The following is a 12,856-nucleotide window of genomic DNA, read 5'->3' as shown; positions in this document are numbered from 1 at the left end:
ATGGAGTCCGTGACAGGCAAGAAGCTCTGGAGTTCATGGCATGATTTGTGGACAGATTCTGTTGTGAGGAAGTTGGGGTTACACAAAGGGCTTTGTAGTGTACTACATGGGGAATAGGTCATTTGAGAAAGAGCCATTGTAAGAGTCAGATGTAGGTTGAGGTGAAGTGAGGTATGTTTGGAAGCCAACCTCAGAGAGCGGGGGAAGTATTTAGGAGGCTAGGACAGACTCCCCTCTATGCCACATCAAACTATCTCTGCCCCCTGGTGGGTTAACGATGGAGAGAACTCATAAAGGCAGGGGTGGGGTTGCTCTCTCTTCCTCTACCTCCCTCCCTACAATTAAACACAACATTCCTCTTTTCCTAATCCAGTGGAAATACCTCTGTCTTGTCTCCCGTCCACCCACATCACGTGTATGTGTGGAGAAAGGTACCGGGAAACATGTTATTGATGTGTTGTGTGCTTCTGAAGACTGAGGTATGAGAACATCCTGCTGAGGAACCAGCCATCAGACACACCAGTCTGGGAACTTACACATACCAGGAATGACTGACAAAGGGACTTTCACACTACATCCTATTCCCTGCTGTTTAAACATCTATTACAAAGCTGACAGAACAGTGATGATAATATCATAAAATGTATTACACTATAACTATGAACATTACAAGCCTCAGCCCCACCTGTAACTCTCCTATCTCCACACAACACAGATCCAAATAGTCTTTAAACCACTACTGAGAGGGTGGTGCTTAATCACCCTGAGCACCTGCAGGATAGAAAGGCTGTGTGATAATGTGTTCTCTGTGAAGACCCTAGTAAAGGTAGAGTCATGTCAAACACATCGTAATCACTGGCTTTTTATTAGTCAGGACACCGGCGCATCCAGTCTACGCAAACATCTGTGTGTGTGTGAGTGAAGGCGCACATGCATATCACGTCTGTCTGTCATCATAAATACATGGCATTGAAGGTTGTTTAGTGTGTGTTTACAGGTTGTTTAGTTATGTGTGGGTTTTGGCATAGCATCTCTATAGAGTGGAATATATGACTACTTCTCCCATCGGGGGGACAATCTGTTTACAGCCATGTTGTGACTGCAAAAACACAGCGCTGGATAAATAAATGACCACTATGTTAAACTGCTGTTCACTAGAAGACACAGACCCAGACCTGTGATGAAAACAGTCAAATGGAAAGTGTTGTTTCCCTCAACACCTTCCGTTTACAGTTAGTGATTATAATTAACATACTTTTTTTCAGATTTAGAATCTGGCATGTGTTTTGGTACATAGCAGTGTTAAGTGAGGACATAATTTCCCCTTGGCTACCCGTATCCTACTCGGAGCAGCTAGGATGCGAGTGAGTCCCTCTGTGTGCTCTAGCATCGGTCATAACCTCACACACTGGGGCTACAACACAGCTGGTGGGAGATAGGGGGAATAGGGAAATGACACCATTGGGCTAGGGAAAGGGGCTAGGAATTCTTGAGGTTTTGCTCACCTGAGTTAGAGTACCTCATGATAAGCTGTAGACCACAATATTTACCAAGAGGGTTTTCATCTATATTCTTAGCTGTCTATTTATCATCACAAACCGATGCTGGCACTAAGACCGCACTCAACAAGCTGTTTAAGGCCAGCATGGCACATGTGCAACTAGAGAGAAAAAAACTCTGATAACCTTTACACCACACACAGAGACACATACAAAGCTCTTCTTCGCCCTCCATTTGGCAAATCTGACCATAACTCTATCCTCCTGATTCCTGCTTACAAGCAAAAACTCAAACAGGAAGTACCAATATGGAAGTGTTCCGATGAAGCAGATGCTAAGCTACAGGACTGTTTCGCCAGCACAGACTGGAAAATGTTCCGGGATTCATCTGATGGCATTGAGGAGTATACCACATCAGTCACCGGCTTCATTAATAAGTGCACTGACGACAATGTCCCCACAGTGACCGTACGTACATATTCCAACCAGAAGCAATGGATTACAGGCAATATCCACACTGAGCTAAAGGCTAGAGCTGCCGCTTTCAAGGCGCGGGACACTAATCCGGACGTTTAAAAGAAATCCCGCTACGCCCTCTGACGGACCATCAAACAGGCAAAGCGTCAATCCAGGACTAAGATCAAATCCTACTACACCAGCACTGACCCTCGTCGTATGTGGCAGGGCTTGCAAACTATCATGGATTACAAAGGGAAACCTAGCCGTGAGTTGCCCAGTGATGCAAGCCTACCAGACAAGCTAAATGCCTTCTATGCTCGCTTCGAGGCAAGCAACACTGAACCATGCATGAGAGCACAAGCTGTTCCGGACGACTGTGTGATCACGCTCTCTGTAGCCGATGTGAGTAAGACCTTTAAACAGGTTAACATTCACAAGGCAGCAGGGCCAGACGGATTACCAGGACGTGTACTCAGAGCATTCACTGACCAGCTGGCAAGTGTCTTCACTGACATTTTCAACCTCCCCCTGACCCAGTCTGTAATACCTACATGTTTCAAGCAGACCACCATAGTCCCTGTGCCCAAGAACGCCAAGGTAACCTGCCTAAATGACTACCGCCCCCGTAGCACTCACATCTGTAGCCATGAAGTGCTTTGAAAGGCTGGTCATGGCTCACATCAACACCATCTTCCCAGAAACCCTGGACCCACTCCAATTCGCGTACCGCCCCAACAGATCCACAGATGACGCAATGTCTATTACACTCCACACTGCCCTTTCCCACCTGGACAAAAGGAACACCTACGTGAGAATGCTGTTCATTGACTATAGCTCAGCGTTCAACACCATAGTGCCCGCCAAGCTCATAACTAAGCTAAGGACCCTGGGACTAAACACCTCCCTCTGCAACTGGATCCTGGACATCCGGACGGACCGCCCCCAGGTGATGAGGGTAGGCAACAACACACCCGCCACGCTGAACCTCAACACGGGGGCATGCTTAGTCCCCTCCTGAACTCCCTGTTCACCCATGACTGTGTAGCAATGCATGACAACACCATCATTAAGTTTGCCGACGACACGACGGGGTGAGGGGGGGGCCTTCAGACAGTAATGGCTTTGACCTCTGTTGACCTCCAGGTCAGGAGGAAGGATCTCTTTCTATTCTGTCTCTCTCCATTTCTTTCTATATAAATATAATAATATAATATGCCATTTAGCAGACGCTTTTATCCAAAGCGACTTACAGTCATCTGTCTCTGTCCACTCCTCTCTCTCTCTCTCTCTCTCTCTCTCTCTCTCTCTCTCTCTCTCTCTCTCTCTCTCTCTCTCTCTCTACTCTGACAACAGCTTACTCAGGCTGGACAGAATGTCTAACAACCAGTGAGTTATAGGACCAACCATCTGATGTGTTTGTCAGGAGTAACGAGGCCCCTCTGACACTAAACAAACAGCTGAACAGGAGAGATTCATGACCCCCCCTCCTTCGCCGTAGTAAGTGGTTCCTTCCAAGGTGCACAGAGAAAAGAGATGCCTAGGCAGAACGCTAGATACTCTAGTGCGTGCAGTATCGTCTGTGGAGGAGGAGAGAGAGTGTAGGGTGACACAGCTGCCGGTGATTGTCAGGAGGTATGTTTGTTAATGAATTTGATCAAGCTACAGTATGTAGCCTATTGATTGCTTCTTGATGAATAAATAAAACGGAAACATTTTGTTGTTTTTCTGTAATACTAATAAGTAATACTCTGTGATAAGACAATTGAACAGGTAAAGATGTATGCTTAAATAACCTATGCAGAAAAATATACATATTTTTGACATTCGGGAAGTATTCAGAACCCTTGACTTTTTCCACATTTCGTTACGTTACAGCCTTATTCTAAAATTGATTAAATTGTTTTTCCCCCCCCTCATCAATCTATAAACAGTACTCCATAATTACAAAGCAAAAACAGGTTTTTAGAATTGTTTGCAATTTTCCAAAGAAACAAGAACTGAACTATCACATTTACATAACTATTCAGACCCTTTACTCAGTACTTTGTTGAAGCACCTTTGGCAGCGATTACAGCCTCGAGTCTTCTTGGGTATGACACTATAAGCTTGGCACACCTGTATTTGGGGAGTTTCTCCCATTCTTCTCTGCAGATTGTCTCAACTGCTGTCAGGTTACCTGTGGAGCGTCGCTGCACAGCTATTTTCAGGTTTCTCCAGAGATGTTCGATCGGGTTCAAGTCTGGGCTCTGGCTGGGCCACTCAAGGACATTCAGAGACTTGTCCTGAAGCCACTCCTGCATTGCCTTGGCTGTGTGCTTAGGCTCGTTGTCCTGTTGGAAAGTGAACCTTCACCCTAGTCTGAGGTCCTCAGCGCTCTGAAGCTGACTTCATCCCAGCCTATGCCAACCTCCAGTCCCTCGACTTCCTGGCGCTGACGGAAACATGGATCACCACTGAAAACACTGCTACTCCTACTGCTCTCTCCTCGTCTGACCATGTGTTCTCGCATACCCCGAGAGCATCTGGTCAGAGGGGTGGTGGTACAGGAATCCTCATCTCTCCCAAGTGGACATTCTCAATTTTTCCCCTAACCCATCTGTCTATCTCCTCATTTGAATTCCATGCTGTCACAGTCACTAGCCCATTTAAGCTTAATATCCTTGTCATCTATCGCCCTCCAGGTTCCCTTGGAGAGTTCATCAATGAGCTTGACGCCTTGATAAGTTCCTTCCCTGAGGATGGCTCACCCCTCACAGTTTTGGGGGATTTCAACCTCCCTATGTCCACATTTGACTCATTTCTCTCTGCCTCCTTCTTTCCACTCCTCTCCTCTTTTGACCTCACCCTCTCACCGTCCCCCCTACTCACAAGGCAGGCAATACGCTTGACCTCATCTTCACTAGATGCTGCTCCTCTACTAATCTCACTGCAACTCCCCTCCATGTCTCCGACCACTACTTTGTTTCCTTTTCTCTCTCGCTCTCCTCCCACACTACTCACTCTGCTCCTACACAGATGGTAATGCGCCGCCGCAACCTTCGCTCTCTCTCTCCCACTACTCTCTCCTCTTCCATCCTATCATCTCTTCCCTCTGCTCAATCCTTCTCCCTCCAATCTCCTGATTCTGCCTCCTCAACCCTCCTCTCCTCCCTTTCTGCATCCTTTGACTCTCTGTGTCCCCTATCCTCCCGGCCGGCTCGGTCCTCCCCTCCAGCTCCGTGGCTTGATGACTCATTGCGAGCTCACAGAACAGAGCTCCGGGCAGCGGAGTGGAAATGGAAGAAAACTAAACTCCCCTGCCGACCTGGCATCTTTTCACTCCCTCCTCTCTACATTTTCTTCATCTGTTTCTGCTGCTAAGGCCACCTTCTACCACTCTAAATTCCAAGCATCTGCCTCTAACCCTAGGAAGCTCTTTGCCACATTTTCCTCCCTCCTGAATCCTCCCCCCCCTCTCTCTCTCTCTGTGGATGACTTCCGTCAACCACTTTGAAAAGAAGGTTGACGACATCCGATCCTCGTTTGTTAAGTCTAATGACACTGCTGGTCCTGCTCACACTGCCCTACCCTATGCTTTGACTTCTTTCTCCCCTCTCTCTCCAGATAAAATCCTGCGACTTGTGACTGCAGGCCGCCCAACAACCTGCCCGCTTGACCCCATCCCCTCCTCCCTTCTCCAGACCATCTCCGGTGACCTTCTCCCCTACCTCACCTCGCTGATCAACTCATCCTTGACCGCTGGCCATGTCCCTTCCGTCTTCAAGAGAGCGAGAGTTGCTCCCCTTCTCAAAAAACCAACACTCGACCCCACTGATGTCAACAACTACAGACCAGTATCCCTTCTTTCTTTTCTTTCCAAAACTATTGAGCGTGCCGTCTTTAGCCAACTCTCTTGCTATCTCTCTCAGAATGACCTTCTTGATCCAAACCAATCAGGTTTCAGGACTGGTCATTCAACTGAGACTGCTCTTCTCTGTGTCACGGAGACTCTCCGCACTGCTAAAGCTAACTCTCTCTCCTCTGCTCTTGTCCTTCTAGACCTGTCTGCTGCCTTTGATACTGTGAACCATCAGATCCTCCTCTACACCCTCTCCGAGCTGGGCATCTCCGGCGCGGCTCACTCCTGGATTGCGTCCTACCTGACCGGTCGCTCCTACCAAGTGGCGTGGCGAGAAGCTGTCTCCGCACCACGTGCTCTCACCACTGGTGTTCAGTTCTAGGCCCTCTCCTTTTCTCCCTATACACCAAGTCACTTGGCTCTGTCATATCCTCACATGGCCTTTCATATCATTGCTACGCTGACGATACACAACTAATCTTCTCCTTTCCCCCTTCTGATAACCAGGTGGCGAATCGCATCTCTGCATGTCTGGCAGACATATCAGTATGGATGACGGATCACAACCTCAAGCTGAACCCTGGCAAGACGGAGCTGCTCTTCCTCCCGGGGAAGGACTGCCCGTTCCATGATCTCGCCATCACGGTTGACAACTCCGCTGTGTCCTCCTCCCAGAGTGCGAAGAGCCTAGGCGTGACCCTGGACAACACCCTGTCGTTCTCCGCCAACATCAAGGCGGTGACCCGCTCCTGCAGGTTCATGCTCTACAACATTCGGAGAGTACGACCCTGCCTTACACAGGAAGCGGCACAGGTCCTAATCCAGGCACTTGTCATCTCCCGTCTGGACTACTGCAACTCGCTGTTGGCTGGCCTCCCTGCCTGTGCCATTAAACCCCTACAACTCATCCAGAATGCCGCAGCCCGTCTGGTGTTCAACCTTCCCAAGTTCTCTCACGTCACCCCCCTCCTCCGCACACTCCACTGGCTTCCAGTTGAAGCTCGCATCCGCTACAAGACCATGGTGCTTGCCTATGGAGCAGTGAGGGGAACGGCACCTCTGTACCTTCAGGCTCTGATCAGTCCCTACACCCAAACGAGGGCATTGCGTTCATCCACCTCTGGCCTGCTGGCTCCCTTCCTCTGCGGAAGCATAGCTCCCGCTCAGCCCAGTCAAAACTGTTCGCTGCTCTGGCACCCCAATGGTGGAACAAGCTCCCTCACGACGCCAGGACAGCGGAGTCACTCACCACCTTCCGGAGACATTTGAAACCCCACCTCTTTAAGGAATACCTGGGATAGGATAAAGTAATCCTTCTAACCCCCCCAATTGTAAAGTGGTTATCCCACTGGCTATAGGGTGAACGCACCAATTTGTGAGTCGCTCTGGCTAAGAGCGTCTGCTAAATGACGTTAATGTGCCCTTGAGCAAGGCACTTAACCCTAATTGCTCCTGTAAGTCGCTCTGGATAAGAGCGTCTACTAAATGACTAAAATGTAAAATGTAATGTAAATGTTTTCATCAAGGATCTCTCTGTACTTTGCTCCATTCATCTTTCCCTCGATCCTGACTAGTCTCCCAGTCCCTGCCGCTGAAAGGTTCTCCCATCTCCACAGAGGAACTCTGGCGCTCTTTCAGCGTGACCATTGGGTTCTTGGTCACCTCCCTGACCAAGGCCCTTCTCCCCCGATTGCTCAGTTTGGCCGGGCGGCCAGCTCTAGGAAGAGTCTTGGTGGTTCCAAACTTCTTCCATTTAAGAATGATGGAGGCCACCGTGTTCTTGGGGACCTTCAATGCTGCAGACATTTTTTGATACCCTTCCCCAGATCTGTGCCTCGACACAATCCTGTCTCAGAGCTCTACAGACAATTCTCATGGCTTGGTTTTTGCTCTGACATGGACTGTCAACTGTGGGACCTTATATAGACAAGTGTGTGCCTTTCCAAATCATGTCCAATCAACTGAATTTACCATTGACCACCCCCCTTCCATCCTCACGTAGTTCATGCCCCCTCTAAAATAATGGGTGCGTGATGCCCTGCCCAGGCTTCACATAATGGTCAACTCACTTGCCACATTTGTGCTGGGATACAGACACAGCGCAATCTAGAGTTGTCTACTTTATAAGACGCAAGAGAAAGTTTCCCAAAGTAGATACAATAAACTAAACTAGCTATGAGCTGACTCAGACTTTCCTCAACAAAGCGTTTACTGTTGAGGCCCAATCTAAACGTAATGGTTATATTAGACTGATTAGTTTGACTCTGAGTTTAATCTAGTTGATTTTGAGGGAAACGTGATGGCCCATTAGTGTAAACTGTTACCGTTAAATGGGGACAAATCCAGCTTCAGTTGACAAGTGTGTGTGTGTTTTGACATGCCTGTATGTGTGTGAGATAAATTATCTGGTGTTAGTCTGGGTTAAGCTCTGGGGACGGAGTGTGTGTGTGTGTTCTGTCAGCACATCTGGGAGGCATCACTCACAGGTTTGGGCTCAGTTCCTGTTCTAGGGTAGTTTATAACCTAAACTCCCCTGGTGGTGCTGTTGTGTGTGCGTGAGTCTGTGCATGTGTGTATGCCTGTGTTTGTGCGTACTGAATGACCTCCATCCTCCTCCATCTTCCTCTCACCATCCACCCTCCCCTCCTTCCTCCTCTCCTCATCCTCTTCTAGCGTTCGATCCATTTCAGCTCCCTCATCCTCCTCTCTCCAGCCCAAGAGCCCCTCTCAGGCTCTCATCTGTTGCTCTCGTTAGGCCCTCTGGTGCGCCATTCTAGGAATGCTCTTTGGTCTTTCATTGACTCTCTGCCAGGGTTACACACACCAGAACAGACTATTCCATGGCTGTTACTAGTAGTGTAGTAGGTCTGGACACTAGACAGAGCCCCTTAAAAATGCTGGCTGAGTTGAAGGCTTGGGACCTGGGTGGCAAGACCTCATCTGAGGCATGGCATTCAAATGTAATACCAGTAGGCATGTCTGAGCCGTTGTCACCGTCTTATAAATAAATACAAGGCCTGGTCACACCTATGAAGGTTCCCAAGCTTAGCCATTTCTCTCTCTTTCTCAATAAAGAATACTCAAAATGAGAGAATGTCTATTTTCAGTATTTATCAGTCTTCCAGCAATTGTATTGACATCGATCAATGAATTTGAATCTTCTAATTGATGCTGCTACACATCTGGGATAAACTGGGCAGGCGCAGTGTGCAGTGATTCTAGGGAGTACAGCTACGACCGGATGTTGCTTTTCGTAGAAGGTTAGGATTATTTACGCAGCAGGTTAGGATAAATAAGGTGGCAGGTTAGGAGACTTAGGTTAAGGTTAGGAAAAGGGTTAGCTAAAATGCTCTCCTAACCTGCTACAAAAAGTAACTTCCGGTCGTAGCTGTACTCCCTGGAAGAATAAGAATGTAGGAAGTAGACAAACTCGGTTTTGACTAGATGGAATACAGTTTGTCACAATTGACCATAATTTACTTTTCGTAGCAGGTTAGGAGATCTTGCGCAGCAGGTTATGAGAATTAACGTAGCAGGTTAGGAGAATTAGATTAAGGTTGGGCAAAGGGTTAGCTATGGGATAAAAAATCGACTTTAGACATAATTTAACATAAGATGTATCCCAGGAGTGTGAGAGAGGGTTGGAGGTCGGAAATGGCGGCGACTAGCGCGGACGAAATTGAGAAAAAGTTGGTTAAGCAACAGCTGTGCTGGATATGAACAATATATGTGTCAGTTCTGATGGTATGGAGCGGGAGGATGAGGTTCAAGAAATGGTCGGTAGTGGAAAGACATAGGAAGAAGATAGATCATGATACATTTACATTTACATTTACGTCATTTAGCAGACGCTCTTATCCAGAGCGACTTACAAATTGGTGCATTCACCTTATAGCCAGTGGGATAACCACTTTACAATTATTATTATTATTATTATTTTTATTATTATTATTTTTTTTAATGGGGGGGGGGTAGAAGGATTACTTTATCCTAACCCAGGTGTTCCTTAAAGAGGTGGGGTTTCAAATGTCTCCGGAAGGTGGTGAGTACAGAAAGCAGTGGAGCGTCTAGTAAAGAAAGCATAAAGAGGGCCAAGGTAGGAAGCAAGAGTAATGATGTGTTGGAGTGGAAAGTGGTGATAGTGTTTGATGAGACCACAGGGCCTCACTTACACCCTATCCAACTAACTAATGCCGTAGAAGGGGGGGTAGAAGTTCGGGATCTATCTGGTTTTGAATTTTATTTTCATGGTAGTACAGAATTGGGCAGATCATGATTGATCGTACATTCCATCACAGTAAGTGGCGGCATGCACTTTAAACGTTTGTTTGCGGACCGCTAATGATATCATAGAAGAAGAAGACTAAGTAGAAGAATAAACTGTACCAAAGATTTTTTATAACTAAATCAAGATAGACCACAGCCCGTCGTTTCAAAAGGGAACAATTGAGTCATAGTGGGCAGAACAAGCAAGGAGGTGGGCAGAGCAAAGCACGAGCTACCGATATCTTATTGGCGCGTTCTAGCCAACATTTGCATATTTCAGTTAGGGAACGCCTACTCTAAAGTGCGCGTGTGCAATAACTCTATTCGCCTTTGCACTCCTTCTAAACAACGCAATGTTTTAAAACTTTGGCAAAGTGTAAAGTCTACTAAACTTAGTCCACTATGTTCGTAACAGGTTCTAGTTTTGGGAACAGAAAACTGTATTGAGCTCAAATGTTTCATTTTCATCGAAAATTAACAGAATGTCGGCCAAAATCCAACTCGTTTCATCTTCTCCCACTGCCGGCCACTGGGCATATTTGGTAGTGAGTGGAAACGCCAAGCGGATGCTTCACATTTATACATCCGGTGAAATGTCTGTCTCATTGTTCTGTGGCTGTACTCCCTCTAGTCACAGTCGCAATGGGTCCGGTCCAGCTTCTTGGTCTGTGGTCAGCTTCATCAGAGAGAGCATCTCTGTAGCAACCATCCTCAGCTGGAAAAAAATGCATTGATTTATTTTAGAAAGCGAAATTGAACATTGTGATCCTGTATTTATAAACAAAGCTTGTTTGGTCGTGGGCGTCTGTATTCGAGGGAGCGAATCTAGCAGGTAACGTTAGCATTAGCTTGCTAGCTAGCTAGCTAATGTTTTCTCTACTAGTGTGGCTATGAACGTCGTCACCAGCGGCCTGTCTCAGTGTCTGCATATTCATCTTAGCTAACGGTAGGCATCATAACCAAAAATATTTTATTCGATTGATAATACAATTTAATTACGTTGTATTTGTTGAATTCAAGTATTCCTGATATTGCTAGTCAGCTAGCTAACTAACGTTACGCTGTTCCCAGCTGGTTGTCATTCTAGTTAGGTGACGTTAGCTAGCTAGCTACATTTGCCATTCACAGAAGACAATGATGTCTGTCTGGCTTTCTCGATATTTCGGATTTAGCAAGCAAGGTAGCGTGAATGCAAGATGACATGGCTCACTCTGTTCTTGATGTCGAATTTCTGAGGATAGCTAGCTAGTTGGCTGGTGTTACACAATCAGTGTTGTTGATGATAAGGATTACATTGAACCATTATCTGTGCTTAGAGGTCTCTAACGCACCTATACTGTTTCAGGATTACATGGTTATGTCATCAGAGGAGCTGTGTCAGAGTGGCAACTAGATTTTATTTAGTGCTAACTAGATATATGTAATCCATTCAAGACTGTGAGCATCAAATACCTAATTGTAAACTGCAGCTGAGCTGTGCTATAGGGCAGGGTCCTGCTTCATGTCTTAGTGCCAGTCTCTTTCTCCTGTCCATAGACTAGGCTGTGAACTGTGCTCTCAGCCAAATAGAATGTCAGAGTTCCACTTCCCTCAAAATAAACTTTGATCATGGCTGCCTGAACCGGTTGTTTTCTTTCTTACCGGAATATGAGGCTCTCTGTCATTTCCTCATTCCCCTTGTAGCTGATGAGCATCTGCCATTTAGCCTAGATACTAGGCCTAGGCTATACCTTTTTCAGCTGATTCCTGCTTTTTCCTCTCTTGATTTTTAAAGGCACAATCTGTAGTTTCACTGTCCCCTGTCCATAGGGCAATTCCACTCCAGCGGGAGCAGATTTTTTTGTTTGTTGGTATCTCTGCTTGTTCTGTCAATTCTCACATAGAAACTTCATTGGGAGGAAGGATGTTTTGAACTGCTTTTTACATTTCTATGACAAACCATTTTTGTGAAAATTATGATGAAAATGGCAAATGTAGGCCCTTTTTAGACCCTATCATACCTCCTGTAAGACTCTATGATCTGTGACTCGTGCATGATACAGAAAACATCTTGGTGTCATTATACTCCTTATAGTGTTCCCTCAAATATAGAGTATGTCTAGATTTTGAAATACCATTTCACATTAATTTATTGAACATAAGAAATATAAATATCTTAACTACCCTTTTTGATTTTGTTCATTTTAAGACATATTGTTTGGAACAATATACTCTTCAGGTAAATAAAATGTCCATAGTGGACTCTCTGCTAATTCTGAAGGGATGTTTAATGTAATGGGCACCACCAACACAGTGAATGGGAAAATGGATTTAAAGGGAACTCCCTCTGCTGATGACTTGCTGAATGTGCAATCCTAAAGGAGGGCTGTGATTGGTTAATGACCTATAATGTTGATTTCTATGTTTAAAATGGGTCATATCATTAAAAGTACCAGAGGGCTCTGGAAATGTGACGTTTGGAGAGTATATTGTTACAAACAATATGTCTAAAAATAGGCAAAATCAGAAAGGGTGGTTTTGAGATATTCATGATTTTTATGTTTGTATTTCAGAATCTAGACTAACTCCATATTTGAGAGAACACTATAGAGCCATCAAACTCAACACTGGACCTCGAAGCCAATTCCACTGCATTTTTTAATTGTTCCGCTGTAATCAGGGACTGATTTAGACCTGGGACACCAGTTATGTGCAATTAATTTTAAAAAAAACCAGCAGGCTCTGGACCCCGTAGGGTAAGAGTTTAGTATTTTTGTTATTATTATTTTATTTTGTATTTATTTTTTGTCATTTA

General features: G+C 45.8%; 1 protein-coding gene across 6 annotated transcripts in view; it reads left to right on the top strand.

Annotated features, from left to right (window-relative positions):
- The first annotated feature begins 10,684 nt into the window (after positions 1–10,684).
- vamp4 (vesicle-associated membrane protein 4) overlaps positions 10,685–12,856 on the top strand; it is a 30,403-nt gene continuing 28,231 nt past the window's right edge. For 3 of the 6 annotated variants that reach the window (XM_041839187.1, XM_041839184.1, XM_041839182.1), the window contains exon 1: positions 10,685–10,894. The gene's annotated coding sequence lies outside the window, so the exon portion shown is untranslated. The other 3 variants (XM_041839188.1, XM_041839185.1, XM_041839183.1) reach the window with 1 other exon arrangement.

Source organism: Coregonus clupeaformis, chromosome 20 (assembly GCF_020615455.1).
Source record: "Coregonus clupeaformis isolate EN_2021a chromosome 20, ASM2061545v1, whole genome shotgun sequence".
NCBI lineage: Eukaryota > Metazoa > Chordata > Actinopteri > Salmoniformes > Salmonidae > Coregonus > Coregonus clupeaformis.
The sequence above is the reverse complement of the archived record's forward strand: the minus strand, read 5'-3'. Positions and strand labels throughout refer to the sequence as shown.